The following is a 16,595-nucleotide window of genomic DNA, read 5'->3' as shown; positions in this document are numbered from 1 at the left end:
TCCACACTGTTCTCCAAAGTGGCTGCATCAGCTTGCATTCCCACCAACAGTGTAAGAGGGTTCCCCTTTCTCCACATCCCCTCCAACACATGTTGTTTCCTGTCTTGTTAATTTTGGCCATTCTAACTGGGGTAAGGTGGTATCTCAATGTGGTTTTAATTTGAATCTCCCTGATGGCTAGTGATGATGACAGATCAGGGAAATGGAGACCCAGAAAAGTGAAGTGACTCGGTCAAAGTCGGAGAGCTTGTGAGTGGCAGGGCAAGGACTGCAGAAGGGTAGGAAATCTCCCAACTTCCCAGACACATGTGTTCAGAAGGGTTTCAAGCACACCTGAGTGAGGGTTAGGACGGTGCCTTCTCTCTGTTGATTAGGACATGACAATTTATTGTGTTGGGCGGAACTGTTGACCAGTTTTAGTTATTCAGACACTGGCTTACAAACTTGGCTCTCAAGCTGTGTTTGTAAAGAGGCTCTTGGTAAGGGAATAAATATGGATGTCATGCATTACTGCAAAAATTGTCTGTTTCAATCTGTGAGTCAGTGAATTACCCACTGCTGTGGTAACAAAGGATGGTGAGAACAGGATCATGTTGATTTTTAATAAGAATAAAGAATGCCAACCTGGCAGTGACTCCCTCCACTGTACAATAATCCCAATTTCATGGAGAGATTAAAAATATACAAATTTCAGGGTCTTATTTCTTGGAAAGCCTAAGCAGGTCCTATGAATGTGTATCTTCACAAAGTTTTCTCAGGAGATTCTGGTAATTGGCCTAGTATTTCAATCATTGAGTGGACAGGATAGGATTTTTTGAAGCAGCCCTTGGACATCTTTAAATCGTGGTTTATTTGCTTTGCTTTCAGACAAAATGCATGTTAGCACCAGATGGATGGATGTCACTCAGTGATGACCAGATGGTACAAACCGTTGAACTTCTCAGAAGTGCTATTAACCACGGGAGTGGTTTGCTTTTGCCTTCACATTTTTAATCTGAAAAACCATATATTGGTCAGTATTAGGGAAACTAAAGATAAACATTGAATATTGTTGGTATTTTGGTCAGTTAGAAGATGCCTTCCAAACAACATAAAAAGTACAAAGACCGAAAGTTATTAATCGTCACTTTGGGTCAGCATTTCTCAACAGAGATGGGAAGTTCTTTGATAATAGCCTAAGACACTTTTGGTTGTCACACTTGACAGGGGTTGGGGGTTCTGGCATCTTATAGGTAGAGATCAGGATGCTGCTGTAAACTGCAATGAACATGACCACACCCCCACCCCCCACACCAGGGAAATATCTGACTCCCAATGTTGTAGTGCTGGATTGAGAAATCCTGCTTTAGGGGCTCTAATTCAGGCTTGAATATAATTCTCTCATAGCCAATCTTTTAGCTTGGGGGTTGTGTATGTGTGCATGTGTGTGTGTTATGTCTGTGTGCATGCATGTGATGGGGACCAAGGCATCCATGAGTCCAGAATGTTCTTCTGTGGACTCATGTCTGAATCTTCTGCTATCTTTAGGCCCTGCTGGGAAAGACTTTTGGGCACCCCTTCATTCATATGTGGCCACATGACCACCAGATGAACAGTTGTCTCCTCTTTGGGCTCCTGGAGCTGCTGAGACCCCTGGGGCTGCTGCAGATCCATAGTATGGTCCTTGGGCTGCCCCACCCTAAGCTGGAATTCTAGCTCTGATTTCTCCTCTCTCCACCCTGCTGAGAGGACTTGCTCCCACTTCGTCCTCTCCAGCACAGTTAGTACCCACATGCAGGCTTGTCAATCACCCTCTATTGGAAAATGCTTTCTCTTGTGTTAGAAGGGCTTAGAAGCTGCCTGGCAGAGTTAACAGAACTCTGCATGGGGAGGCAAGAGTCTTGGGTTAGAGTTCACCTTCACCACCAACTTGCTGTGAGGCCTTAATTAAGTTACACCCCTTCTCTGGTTCTCATTTTACCCTCCATACAATAGATGGCTAGTTAAGAAGAGTTCTCAGGTTGTTTCCTGGTTTGACATTGAGAGCTCTGAAGTTGCAAGGCCTTTTCCTCAACACAAGGACCACAGACTGACCAGTCACAACACATCTTGAGAGCCACACCTGCACTTATGTTTTCCTCCTAAATTCTAAGAGGAATGTGCCAGCTTATCATTCTGGGCAGAATCCTACACCCACACTGACGGATGTCAGTTTTGGCATTTATTAGAATGCCAGTAAATCTTGAAAACAATAAATATCTCATTACTTTGCTGATGATGTGTCTTTAAGTGCTACTTCAAAATGCCTGTCGTTGCTGTACTTGATTTATAACAAGGACTCATTTTAATCTTGCAATCTTTCATCTTTTGCAAGCACCTTGTTGGACCCTAATCAGATTTCTGTAAATCCCTTAGAGCAATCAGTGAGGAGGCCAAAGTGGGTATTTCAGGGCTCATGTGGTCCTTCATCTTGACAGGTTTGGAGTCTGATTTCCCAACCCATGATTTCCAGTTGAAATTATATAGACTTTGATGTCAGGCAGGCTGAGATTAATATCCCATGTCCTAACCTCTCACAGCTGGCTGGGTCATCTTGGACAAACCAATGTAACTTCCCCAGTTCCCAGTCTCCTTGCCTGTAAAATGGGAGATCGTGGCTCCTTTGCAGAGTTGAGCTTAAGAGGAAAAGAGTTGACACATGCACAGTACCTATCCTGTTTCTGGAATAGAGGAAATGCTCTGACAATGATGACCTATTAAAATGATTATTACTTGGAAGAAAGAACCGAGAGCTCCTAGACAGAAAGCCCTGGAGGCCAATGTCAAGGGCTGTACATCAACTCCTCTTCTGTTTTAATACTGAATTAACAACCAGGCAGGGGGAAAAATGGAACATTTAAATATTTAAACCAAACATTTAATTTTTAAACATGAACATTCTTTTTATAACTTGGACTGCTCTTCAAGGCCTGTGGAAAATTCCCTGAGCTTCTGCTATCTGCCCTCCTTCGGGGTGCGTGCTAAAGAACACTGCTAACCTTGGATGCCTCTGAACTTGGCAGGGGCCGATACATTTGTTTTATTCAGAACAAGGCACATTTGTGTCCTAATAAAGATATTACTGACAAGTTTCTGTAAAGAAAGAGGAGTAAATCCCTGTGTAACAGAAATGAAACTGAATCTAACAGGAAGCAATGACTTCATGTGACTTTCTTGATTCCTGCTCGTTGCCAGGCCCAGTTCTGGGTTTTGTGCAAGCTATCTTTTTCAAATCGCACACAAACACACACAAACCATGGCAAGGATTTTGCTGTAATCATGTTTTTGTCCATAGCAAAATGGGGTTTAGAAAGTCTAACTAAGGACCCCGGGGTCATGCATTTGAGATAGTGGACATTTATGCTTCCACATCCCCTTTTTCCAGCAAGGACCCTCTGATTTTTGCATAGAGATCCATCATCTCCTCCCCTCCAGTTGTTGCTGTTGCTTGTGGAATTAAATCCACCTGCATTTTGTGTGTGTTCTGGGTCTCATGACAGTGTTGCTCACTGTGGCCACAGCTGTTGGCTCAGGAATACACTTGTGGACCAACAGAAGCCCAGGAGATGCATCAAGATGTCCCTGGGATCCTGTAAGAGGACTTTGATGCCACTCTTGGCCATCTTGCCACCAGGAAGGGAGAGCCTGCTGAGGAAGAAGCTCGTAGAAGCCAGAAGAGATTATAGTTGATCTAGTTGAATCTCTGAGGTGATCACTTCCCTTTAAGAAAAGAGGTTTCTCTCCTCTTGATGACTTGTTATTTATTCATGTATTTCTTTCACCTCATTAATTAATGCAACACACTCCCATGGAGTGCCATTATGTTTGGGATGCTCTGCTAGAGCTGTGTGCGTCCAGTCCACCCTGGGTCTCCCCCATCTCTGACCACAAAATGCTTTGACACTCTGCATTTAAAACCAGGTAGCTGCATAGGCTGCCCGGCCCTCCTTGTGTGGCTTTGGTCTCCACCTGAGATCCACAGGCTGTCACCACTCTTGGGTGCAGTACTCCTTGAGGCTGATCAGCCCTGATTGTCATCCTAGCCCTCCTCTCTGGGTTCTCCCTTGATGCGTAGCAAAGCACCCCAGTACTGCCACAGTCCACCATTCTTAGGGTCCAGAGGTCTAAATCCCATTGAGATCCCTGCTGTTGCTGTTTCCTCCCCTTCCCTCCCCGGATTCCCTACAAGGCATGGTCCCCTGCAAACCTCCAGCCAACCTCTTCTCAGTACCTTCAGGCATCTCTGCATCTCCTGGACCCTTGACAGCACTAAGGGTAGTTTTCTTGAGAGCAGTGGGTGGGTAACTATTTAAATTTGCAAATCTGTGACGATCCTTCCAGAACCAGGGGCAGTGTGCCCAAAGACAAATTCAACTTTCCAACGGAGAAAGGTAGAAATCTTTCTAAATTTTTAAAATTGGTCTTGATTGCTTCAAAACAAAAATTCAAAAGAAAAACAAAACTACACAAACAGCCACAGATATGAGAACAAGGGCATCTGTCTGACCCTGTGGTCCAATTCCCACCTTTGGATTAAGACACACTTTTCTCTGAGAGTGGGACTTCTTTCCTTCCTGTGACTTTCTATACCTACTCAAAAGCCATCCACCAGTGTAGTCTCAGACATGCAGGCACAAAGCTGCTTTCTGTGAGTGTGTTTCTTTGAGTGGGTCATACTCTCTTTTCTGTTATAAAGCAGTTTGTTGCAAAAAATCTTTGGTCTCTGCCTCCTCCAGAAATTTTTGGCATCTTTCTCCAGGTCTTTATCATATTGGACTTGATCTTCTGCTTGGATTTTCTCTCCTCTCCTTGAGCCTGAGTGTCTCCAGGCAATCTTGCTGGTGTGGGGGACCCTCCAGAGGGCTGAGGAGGACGCTGGCTACTCTGGATTTGGAAGGAAGTTTCTGGGATTTCTGTCTCAGCACTCCAGCTTTCGTGTCCTGTGGCTTTGGGGAAACCACTCCCCTCTGGGAACTCCATTTTTCTCAGCTCTAAAAGTAGGATAACATCAGCACTGTGAAATGCAAACTGGTCACTATTGTCCATACCTCTCCATATTCATGCCCTTCAAAATGTGCCTTTGCAAGTTTTTCCTTCAAAATTGGAGTCCATTTCCCTACCCCTTAAGAAAGGGCATGACTTTTTGCTTTGTTTTTGCAAATAGGATGCAGTGGAAGTGACAGTGAGGCAGTATGGAGCTTAGGTTCAAGGAACCATGCATACTTCTGCTAGTTCTTTTGGACCCCTGCTTCTGCTGTTGGAGGAGGAGAGCCCATGTGGAGCAGAGGTGCCTTATCCCAGGGGAAGCTATCCTAGACCAGCTAGCTCCCAGCTACTCTGCAGACCTCTAAGAGCCACTGAACTTTATCCAGTTCAACCTGAAGAATCATAAGCTAAAGAAATAGTTGTCTTAAGCCATTAAGTCTGGTATTAGTTATGCAGCAAAAGCTAATGCATTCCCTTGCTTCTCAGATGGTTGTATTAAATGAGATAGTATGTGTGAATATTTTGTAAACTGAATATCTTCCCCATTTCTCCTTCCTCACTCTGAAGTATCCCTGCTTACACCAGTGGATTCAGAGTCTGCCTTTTCTCAGCACTGGACACCATCTCTGACCAGAGGGAGACATGGCTAGAGAAGTGAAGTGACAACAACACCTCCTTCCTCTGATGGCAGGGCTCACTTCTCCATCTGATGGAATTTTGGAACTTCTGTCACCTCCAGACTCTAGTTGCTCAATCTTTAATAACTGCTTTGTTGGACCCACTACCCCAAACTCTTTCCTGTTCTTAGACCCTGATAACTAATAGAATGAGAAAACCCTAGAAGTATACTCCAAAGACTTTTGTTCAAGTTTGCAAGGTTAGGCGGTCTTGCTAGCGAATTCTGTGACCCCGGACAAACTCTGAGACTTCATTTCTCCAAAATCAGAAAAGGTGACGTGCTTCTTACCCATCCATCACAGGGGTGACTTAGGAATCATGAAGTAATCCTGTATGTGAAAGCACTTTTTCAACTATAAAGCCCTGAACAAATTTATGGTATTGTTTGCCCATTACACAAATAGTTATTGAGTGCTACTGTCTCCAGGCACTACTCTAGAAGTTTGGGCAATTTCAGCGAGTGAAGCAGACCAATCCCTGCCTGCATGTGGTTACACTACATTATTAGTGTTACCCAGCCCTTCTGTGACCCTATGACATTGGTGTCTTTTTTACTAGAACTTGCCTTTGTCTCAGCATGGGTTTCTTAGGAAAGAGATCCTGAGGAAAACATACATGCTAAGGCTCTATTGGTGGGTAAAATCCAAAGCAGCAAGATTATGGAGTAAAATGGGAACCAAGGCAGGGGAGGGGAAGTAGATATAAGGAGTGACACTGAGCTGCCCATAGCTTCTCTCTAAACAGCCATTTGTTGGGCTATGCAGGACGGCTTTGTGGAGGTCACATGGGACAATATGTCTTGGAAGAGCTCCCTCAGGAGAAAAAGGGAGAGCAGTTCTATGCCGGCTCCTTTCCGTCTGCCATCTCTCAGTGGTCAAAGGTCATACAATGCAAGTTAATTCTCCCACATTGCCAGGTGTGTTACCTGACCCTCTTAGCAGGCACCTGGAGAGCAAGGCCCATTCCAACAGTGGCAGCATGGAGTGGGTCCAGTTAGGTGAGCCAGTGAGTATGAAAACCTATTGTCAAGTGTCTTGCACTTTGGTGTTGTGCCTGCACATGGGGCACAAGGCTGGTGGTGTAATGCTAATGTAGGGGCACTGTTGGGGCATGCCTCATGACATGGGAGACCTACAGAGGGCTTGGCTGGTCAAGCAGGGGAGGGCATTGACAGCATGCCCACTGCTGTGAAGCTGGTATGGAGCACATAGCCTCTCTTGAATGAAGCCAGAAATCTCTTTTGGTCTCTAAGAATATGATTGAGGTCAGATGACCTGTCTAGAGGCAAACCATGGATGAGAAAATTTGGGAAAGTCATGAACAGGATCTAGTGCCCATTTGGACAGAATTTCACAAAGCTTAGCATAGCAGAAAGGGGCCCTTGTCCTCCTCTCCCACTAGCTTGCATTGTGACCTCAAGCCCACTCCTCCACGGCCCCGATTTCCCATGTGTGAAATGCCAGCTCAGTCATTCTGGAGCATGCAGAGCCATCCTTCCTTCCCCCTGACTGTGTCCCCTGTTCTTTGTGTGTGCAGGGAGCATGGGCGACCATAGGAGAGGCAGACTCACCAGGGGAGAGTCACAGAAGGGTAATGAATAACCAAGGTCACAGGAAACTTCCTCCTGCTGGCACTGTTACAGTCCAGGTTCTATATAGCCATCGAGGACTTCCATCCAGTACTGACCAGCTGTAAATATTTAACACATCCCGGGGTGGAAAGAATGGCCACCAATCACCAGCAGTCCTCAGCAATGACTCTGAAGGAAGCCAAGGGCGAAATCTCACTGGTGTCAACCTTCTCGGTTGGCATCCATAATGACCAAGAAATGCCTGAAGCCCCTGCTGACTGTATGTCTAAAGGTGACCCTCGATTTATTTATGAGGCAGTGGAGTCCTTTAACTTTTGAACTTTTTGATGGGTTGAGCCTGCCAGAATATGATTCCAGAAGCATTTTGAGTAAGTAATTATTTTTCCAACAGGACCAATGTCACTGACTAACGATTATTGTGTGCTTGCTGGGCTAGGCATGCATTTTTATATGACTCGCTCCTTCACCTTCACAGTGAGCCTGTGAGGTGGGTCCTAATTTATAGATGAGGAAACTGAAATTCACAGAGACTAAGTAGTTTGCCCTAGGTCACCCAGCTAGGAAGTGACCAAGCTGTATTAACTCAGAAACTAGAATTCAAGCTTTTGGCCACTTCACTTTTCAATGTCTCTTCATGAAAACACTGAATTGTCTTATCTAGTGGTAGGGTGATCAGGGAGTTTATAATCCAGACTAGTCCACTCTCAGGAGTAAAGGGGGAACCATGAAATATCACCCCAACATAGTAGGAGTACCCCAGCAATCTGGATTGCCCCGGCAAACAGAGACATCTAGTCACCCTAGGACTTGGAGCAGTAGAATAAAAGCTGGAGTCAATTTATTCTGACCTTTACCCTCTTTCTTATTTCCCACCTGGGATTAGTCTCAGGCCACCAAAGCCTGTTGCTTACTGAAACCACAGGAACTGACCTTAACGTGAACTCCTACTGTAAACTGTAAAATGTAAAATGCTATACACATTTGATTAATGCATGCAAATTACATTTATCAACCCTGATAATATGTGGGGGATGATGAAGACACTTTGCCCGAGTTATATCATTTAAGCCCCATAGCAGCCCTGCTGCCACGTCTCATTGCCAATATTTGACAGATAAAGAAATAGAGACTAGGGCAGGTTAAAGGGGATAAAAGGCAATGGCAGCAGTCTGAGGTACTGTCTCCTGTGTAGCATGTGGTTTATGCTGTCCTGTTGAGCTCACTCTTATTGTTGGAAGGGACTACTGTGCTTGACATCAAGCAGAGTCATTGGGGGAGAGATGGTGGCCCTCCCTCCCTGCCCCAGCCTGGGCTGTTTCCCAGAGTTTGGCTTCTCTGATGGGACGGTGGTGCTTGCGTTGGATGATGAGCTTGTCCCAACCAGTGTGCTGATGCTCACTTGCCTTTCTTGGGTAACTGTGAGCTGGAAGGCTGAATGATGGCTGCCAGTGCCTAGAACACCATGACATTGGCTGGGAGGATTTTGGGAAAAGGCAAGAAGCTACTGTGTCCTTCAAGCACATGTGGGAGACAGTGACCCTGGATTCCATCTTCACTCCATCTGATTATCCGGTTCGCTCCATCTGAGTGGAGGGAACTGGCCATGGTTCTGGCCCCACCACAGCCAGACCCATGGGTTCTCACAGATCATGTTTCCTCCATTGGTCTCAGGAACGTGGTGGCTACCTTTACACAACATTTGCGCAAGACCTATAATAAATTCATAGCCTTTGACTCCATTACTTGTTTTCTGAGAATTTACCCCAAGTGGATAATCCTGACTGTGGAAGTGGTTTTCTGCACAAAGAGGGGAGGAAGCCAATGGAGTCCAGGAGAGCAGGGGATCCAGTGATCGGAGTGGGAGGGTCCTGCTACAGTGGAGGGAGAGGGCCCTGGGGTCAGCCAGATGTGGGTTGTCATGTTTGACATCTGTGAGGTCTCACTGAGACTATTACTTTTTACCTAAAATAGAGATGATGATGGTTTTTTTCTGGTGTCATTGAGAGGATAAATGGAACTATTGATTGATTAATATCTATCTTTACTTCACAAAGTATTTGAGGTATTCTGTTAGGATTTATATAGTAAAAAAGAAAAGGAAAACAAAGAAAAAATTGAGTTCTCTGTATATGACATCATGTCATCTGCAAATAGTGGAAGATTTACTTGTGTGGGGGCTGGGTAAGATAGGTGAAGGGGATTAAGGGTATCCTGATTGAAGTGAACACTGGTGTTGTATAAAAATTTTGAATAGCTGTATTGTACACCCAAAACTAACATAACTGTATGTAAATTACACTTCAGTAAAAACAAGCGAGATAAGTTTGAAAAACAGAAAATATATAAATTTGCAAACCTAGGAATCACAAGCAATCATTAGTGGGCCAAGAAGTAAGTTATTTGCCTCCTGCTGGCCAAGGCAAGTGAAAAAGGATCTCAATGACATGGCTCTCTTATCCATAATTTTAAAGGGGACATAACACACAAGCATATGCCTAGCACAGAAATGGTGCCCTTTACTGATAATTTCTCTTCCCTTTTCCCTATCTGGCTTCCATCCTATAAACACCTTGTGGCCTATGGCCTATATCATAGACTAAGGTTCTGTGTCTCAGAGCTGGCGTGGACATGCAGGGGGTCAAGGGAGACTTGGGAGGATTTCCATGGTCTGTGTTCTTCCATGAGCTTACCTGGGAAACCTAATATAGGAGCTAGCCTCACCTCCCTCTAACAGGGTGGTAGGAATGCTGTGATGTTTTTATTTTTGCCAGTTGAGCTCCCATTGATGGAGCCCTCACCCTGTGTCCTGCTCTAAGCTAAACAAGCTTCAGTGCTCTCCTTGTTACTTATACCAATCCTTTGAAAGAGGAACTTTTGCCATTCCCGTCATGTAACTGGAAAATGGAGATCTGAAGAGAATAAATAGCACATTTAAAGTCACATGGGCATGGATGATAGAGCTGGGGTTCTCTCCGGGACTCCCTGGTCTGAGCCCCTTGTGCTTAGCATGTGAGCCACCCTGCTTGTCTTCTTTATGTGTCAATTTGATGAAAGTGGGAGAGGGAGCCTTACTAATGGCATATCTTTTGTGTTTCTAATTTACCCCTGAAAAGAAAAGAATCACACTTGCACGATCCATTACTCCAGTGACCTAACAGTCATGTATCCATTGATTAAACAAGTGTTTATTGTCCTCCATAGCCAGGCTCTGGGAATACAGCAGTGAATAACATAGATGAAGTTCCTGCTCTCTGTGGAACTCACATTCTATCCAAGAGACGAATTTCAAGAATGGATTTCAGGAGAAGTCATTCTTGTCTACTATAACTTAGAAAATATCCACAGCCCTTGCTTCCTATCACTACATCCATTCTCACTCTGGCTCTGTGAGTTGTATAATAGCGATCTTCTGCTGAGTACCTGCTATGTGTCAGAAAACCCGATGGGTACTATATGTATGTTATCTCACTTGAATGTCACAATGACCTCCATGCCTTTTAAAACAGGATAAAGGCACAGTGGGGCACCTGGGTGGCTCAGTTGGTTAAGTGTCTGACTCTCAGATTGAGCTTCGGTCATGATCAAGACCCATGTCAGGCTCTATGCTCAGCTTGGAGTCTGATTGGGATTCTCTTTCTCCCTCTCCCTCAACTCCTCCCCCTGCTCTCTCTCTTTCTCTCAAATAAAGAAATAAAATCTTTAAAAAAAAACCCTAAGGCATAGAGAGGTTGGGTATTCATCTAAGGTCACACAGCACAATGGGCGATGTGACTGGAATTTAGATCAGGTTTTGTCGACCTAGAGACCGTGCCTCCTCTGTTACAGGTGGTGCCTTCATCCAGGCACCAGTGTGGTTCTACTTCTCGATAGCTTGATAGCTTTGGCTCAATAGATTTTCTTCATGGGACTTCAATTTTCCCTTCTATAGAATGGTGGAATTGGACAAGGTAATATTCAGGTGTCTCTAAGTCACATGTTCTCTGATGGTATCACTGACAGGGACAAAGGCAGGAGTTTCAAGGGATGCCTGAAGTTCCTGTTTGGCTGGAGAAGTGGATAAACCTGATTCTTTTCATGACAACTAGGGCCACTCACTCCCAGAAAGTGAAGGAAATTACAACCCCTCCATGAAGAGGCCCACCAAGTACATGGAGGGGGTTTCTAATTTCTCTTAAGATAAGCCTACTTTTGGAATTCAAAGTCAACTACCTGGCAACTCAGGTGAAGGCAGAATAGCCCAAATCTGGGTAACCAAGAAGCTTGCTTTGTTGCCAATGACTCCTGAATCCTCCTCAAATTATTCAACTTTTGGCTTTGTTGTGATCTAACATGAATCATGCATCCAATTAGAACTAATTAAGAAGGTGACTCCTTTTTTGAAGAACTAATCCTGCAAAGGAGCAAAATCAAGCTGCTTCTACTCTTCAGCAGCCTTAAAGATGCCTTGGATAATGAGGGGGGAGAGTAGAAATTTTCCATCCATTTGCAGACTTGAGGAAGTTTGCATTAAGATGTTTTATTGATTTCATCAAAGCTGTTTTTGTTTTCCTTAAAAGCAGTATTATGGTATCCTAAAAAAGGCTCCGATTTTGACGTGCATCAGGTCTGAAACTGAATCCTGGCTCTGTCATCACCATCTGTTTGTGACAGTACCAGTTAAGGTGACACTAGCTGCTCTGACTTCTCTGCCATAGGTCGACTGCAGAAATGGCTCAATTCTCAACCTCTCACAATGTGGTCCTGCTGGTCCTCCCATCAAGAGATGACTATCTTCTCACCCCGTGAGTATGGCCGGCCTCATGACTTGCTATGGTCAATAGAATATGGCAAAAATGATGTTGGGCAATCCTAATCCTGGTCATCAAGAAGCCACACAGGTTTTTGCTGGGTCTTTTGGACCTCTGTCACCACCATGAGTATCAGCCTGGACTACCTTGCTGAAGTAAGAACAACCACCCAGAATAAAGTGGAATTATCCCCATCCAATCCATTCTAGACCATCTAGACCACTGCTGACCTGGCAACTGAACTCAGGTGAATGAAAGAGCCCAGCTGAGACTAAATAAGGCTATCCAGATAAGCAAAAATGCACACATGACCTATTAATTGGTGAGACAATAGATGGTTATTGTTTCAAGCCACTGTCTTAGCAAGTTTGGGCTGTTACAACAAGATGCCACAGATGATGTACGTTATAAATAATACAAATTTATTTCTCATGGCTTTGGAGGCTGGGAAGTCTGAGATCAGGGTACCAGGATGTACCTGGTGATAACCTCTTGCTGGTTTTCAGGTGACTTTGCTGTGTCCTCACATGTCAGAGAGCAGAGAGAGAGAGAGAGAGCTCCCTGATGTGCCATCATGAGGTTTCCACTCCCTCCCCATGACCTAACACCATCCTACTGAATTTTGGAGGGATACAACTTATTCCATAGCAGTCACTAAGTGTGGGACTGGTTTGTTTCATGCAACTGATACACACGAGAAATAAACTCCTGAAGTTCAGTGATTTGACCACATGTGAACACTTATTCCTTGCTTACATGGAAAAACTGGTAGAACTCCCTCTAGTCAGAAGCCCAAGTTGAAGACTTTCAAGTCTTCCCTGAGTATTTAGTTCAGAAGACTGGTGTGAGAGACTGAGTGGAGAGGGCATGGGAATTGTTTACAGGCAGCATGTGTACATGCTTTGCTCACTTTTTTTTTTAACACAATCATATTCCTGGTTTTTTCAATACCTGTATGAAGTTGGCACTGTATCCATTTTATAGACAATGAGACTGAGGCAAACGGAGCTTAAAATAACTAGCTGAGGGTTATATAGCCACCGGTTGGACCACCCATCTACCTGATTCCAAAGACTTATATCACAATACCTCTTGAAACATAGCTTGACTAGGTTTTGGTCCCCATCCTAAATATCTCAAAGAAAGAAGGGAGGAAGGCATTGATATCTTCTTGCCTACCTCCTCCCCTCCTCCATAACAAGTAAGGTAGAGTCACCTGACTTGTGTTCACAGGACCAGAGAACGTTGAATCTGTAATGCCTTCTACAGATGGTATATGGGAAGATGCTATTATTAACTATTACTCATTCCAAATGAAGGCACTGAGGTGAACTCCATGACTACCTGGGCTTCTAGTCAGACAGACTGCCAGACTACCCCAAGACATCCTAGAGCCATAGCCTCCAATCCAAGCACAGGCAGTTGGGTCTTCTTCCCTTGGGCAGGAAAAGTGATATTGGTGCATGGACCATGAAGCTGACTTGGGATATGGCCAGGATTCAACCCCAGGTGTGCTGGACCCCAAGCCTCTGCTCTTTCATTCCATTGCACTGGACTTGGACAAGTCTATCCCTTGAGAACTGGGATGTAGACCTGATCAAAGGGTGGGTGGCAGGAAAGACTGAGAATTGGGGAAAAGCAATCTTCCCCAATTGGAAATTGGGGAAATTAGGGAAAGCCCCAAGATTCATCATGGATTTTCAGAATGATGGTGGGAATGATGTGTAAATGTCCTGGGAGCTGGAGGAACCTGGGTCACCTTGGTGACATAGAGGGACTGGGTGACTAGTCACAAAAATCTTAACTCCCAGATATTTAATGAACTCAAGTGTGCAGCCAGGACAGGACAGATAGCCCTTTGTGGTTTTTCTTCTCCTTTTTTCCTATTTCCCTTCTTCCTGCACCTTCTACTCAGAGAATAGTCACTTCTGCCACAGTCAGTTGGGACTGAAGATGAGAAGGGGAGGAATAAACTAGAAAGTCTTTCTGCACGTTGTCCTAAATTTAGTCTCATCTGTGGCTCATACTGTTCAGTAAGAACTCTCCTGCAGTGTCCCTGGGAGGGAGGAAGTTTGTAGGCACTTTGCTCCACCATGCAGGTCCAGGTGTTAGCAAGGTGTTGTTCAGAGTTAGGGCAGCTTTATAATTTTTTCATCCAAACAGGAACAGAACGTTTTTTGTAAAGGTTTTATTTATTTATTTGACAGAGAGAAAGACACAGTGAGAGAGGGAACACAAGCAGGGGGAGTGGGAGAGGGAGAAGCAGGCTTTGTGTTGAGCAGGGAGCCCAACATGGGGCTCAATCCCAGGACCCTGGGATCATGACCTAAGTCAAAGGCAGACGCTTAATGTCTGAGCCACCCAGGTGCCCCCAGGAACAGAACTTTTTGAAAACAAAAGAGGGTACTATCATCACGAATTGTAGTAGGACACAGGTATAAACTGGGACTGTGCTGAGCAAAGAGGGACATATGATCACCCCCTTCCGTGGGCCCAGAATTGAGACACCTTGTTGAGAAGTTGGAATATACCAACAATGAGCTCTACTGGGATGGACTAGAAAAGTTCAGGATTTGAAGTCAGTCCTAATGTCTGTTCTGGTTCTTAGCAAATCACATACCCCTAAGAACCTTGGTTTCTTCATCTGCAAATGGGTTTGTGATAATTTCCACATTAAGGCCATTGTCAAGGTGAAGAGAAAGGAGCTGAAAAAGTATTTTGTAAATGTAGTTACTCTTCAAATATTCTGTCCCATTCGAAGTCCTCTCTGATAAATTTATTGCTTTTTTTTACTTTCTTAATTCCTTTAGCATTTTCCCACTGGACTACCAGTTAGGAACTTGAATATATACTGACCTATACTTTTCCATGGTTACCTTGCATTATTTTTGGCTTCAGTAATAACCTTATTAATGTGGTATCTCATTTCTGGAGTTTAGACAGTATTTTAAGCCCTAGTATTCTTTATTTTGTTTTATTTATTTATCTGAGAAAGCAAATGAGAGAGAGAGAGAGAGAGTGCTAGAGAGTGAGCACTTGTGAGTGGGGAGAGAGGCAGAGACAAAGAGGGTGAGGGAAAAGAAGAAATCCCAAGCAGACTCTGTGCTGAGTGCAGAGCATGGAACCTGATGTGGTTTTTGATCCCATGATCATGACCTGAGGCAAAACCAAGAATTAGAGGCTTAACTGACTGAGCCACCCAGGTGCCCTATTAAACCCTATTATTCTGATTAACAGTGCCTACTGTTTAATAGTGGTATGACTTCCAAAAATTTACTTAATCTCTCTGTTACACAGTTTCTTCCCACTGGGGAAAACAATAATATGTACCTCTAGGGTTAAAGGGAAGAGTAGATGAATTAATGCTTGTAATGTACTAATCATAGTGTCTGCCACGGGATTCACATTTAAGACATTCCAGCTTTGGTCTTTGTTGTGAAAACAGGATATTCTTGTCTGGAAGATGTTTATCCCATGGCTTCCAGGATGCCCCTAGCAAGCCGCCATGTAGCTACAGTTTGAGAATGGACCGTTCTACATCATGCCCATGCACTATGTAATCTCCTATTAATTTGGTTTCACTCCAGGGAGGAGGTCATTTCTTACCAGGAAATATGCCACTGGAATCCACTTGCGACTGCAAAGTCTACTGCTTCCTCACAAGACTGCCATAGCTGTGAGGCACCAAGTTTTTAAGTAAGAAAAGCCGAGTGATGAAGGACATGACATTGGAGGACCAAGTGGGACCTCACAGGAGTGATTTGGTCACCAGCAATTGCGGGGGTGGGGGGAGCGTTGTGATTATTTGGATGCCAAGTCTCAGCAGGAGGAACCCATTTGGTTGGTTAATTACCCTTGAAAGAGTAAGAAGGTCAGAGGAGGGCATGGCTGACAAAGTCCATTGAGCCTGCTGGATGGAGGCCAAATCAATCCACATTGACCTCCTCTTTCTCCTCTGGAGGTGTCAGTGACTGCTTAGGAGGTGGGCACCAAGCAAACATTCTGATGCCTTGGAGAGGCCAGTCTGTGGGGAAGGGCTCTGAGCTTGAAACCAGGAGATCCTGGGGTTCTAATCCTTTCTTTTCTATTCCCTTAGTGCATGACTTTAAACAGGTCTTCTCTTCACCCTAACCTTTTCCCTTAAAAAGGGCTGCTCATCCCAAATGATGCTGGGGGGCCTTCCTGCTCCAACACCCTTTGGCTGTTAATTTTGGGAAAGCTGAAGCAGCTCATTATCAACCATATAGGTTTGGGATTCATCTCTTAGAAATCTGCCAAGAAATAAGTTTGACCATATGTTGAAAATTATTGAAGCTGGATGATGAGTACATGGGGGTGCATAATGCTATTTGATTTATTTTTTACATATGTTTGAAATTTTCTATAATAGGGAAAGTTTTAAGAATCTGTAAAATCCTTTTAAAGTTAATGGCAAAATGATCAGATTTAATTCATTTGTGGAAGACCAGAATTTCTCATGCATCGGGTTGGGTAGAATGCGGTATAATTTAAGGAAAGCCCACTTGATAAAAAGT

The 16,595-nt window shown here is 44.3% G+C and overlaps 1 long non-coding RNA gene across 1 annotated transcript in view; it reads left to right on the top strand.

Annotated features, from left to right (window-relative positions):
• LOC116876992 overlaps nt 1–16,595 on the top strand; it is an 89,211-nt gene that overhangs the window by 20,117 nt on the left and 52,499 nt on the right. The window contains exon 2 of the long non-coding RNA XR_004384506.1: nt 11,968–12,054. This is a non-coding gene — a long non-coding RNA (uncharacterized LOC116876992). The remainder of the gene's footprint in view (nt 1–11,967; nt 12,055–16,595) is intronic.

This window comes from Lontra canadensis, unplaced genomic scaffold, assembly GCF_010015895.1.
Source record: "Lontra canadensis isolate GAN:19392208 unplaced genomic scaffold, GSC_riverotter_1.0 scaffold49, whole genome shotgun sequence".
Lineage (NCBI taxonomy): Eukaryota > Metazoa > Chordata > Mammalia > Carnivora > Mustelidae > Lontra > Lontra canadensis.
The sequence above is the reverse complement of the archived record's forward strand: the minus strand, read 5'-3'. Positions and strand labels throughout refer to the sequence as shown.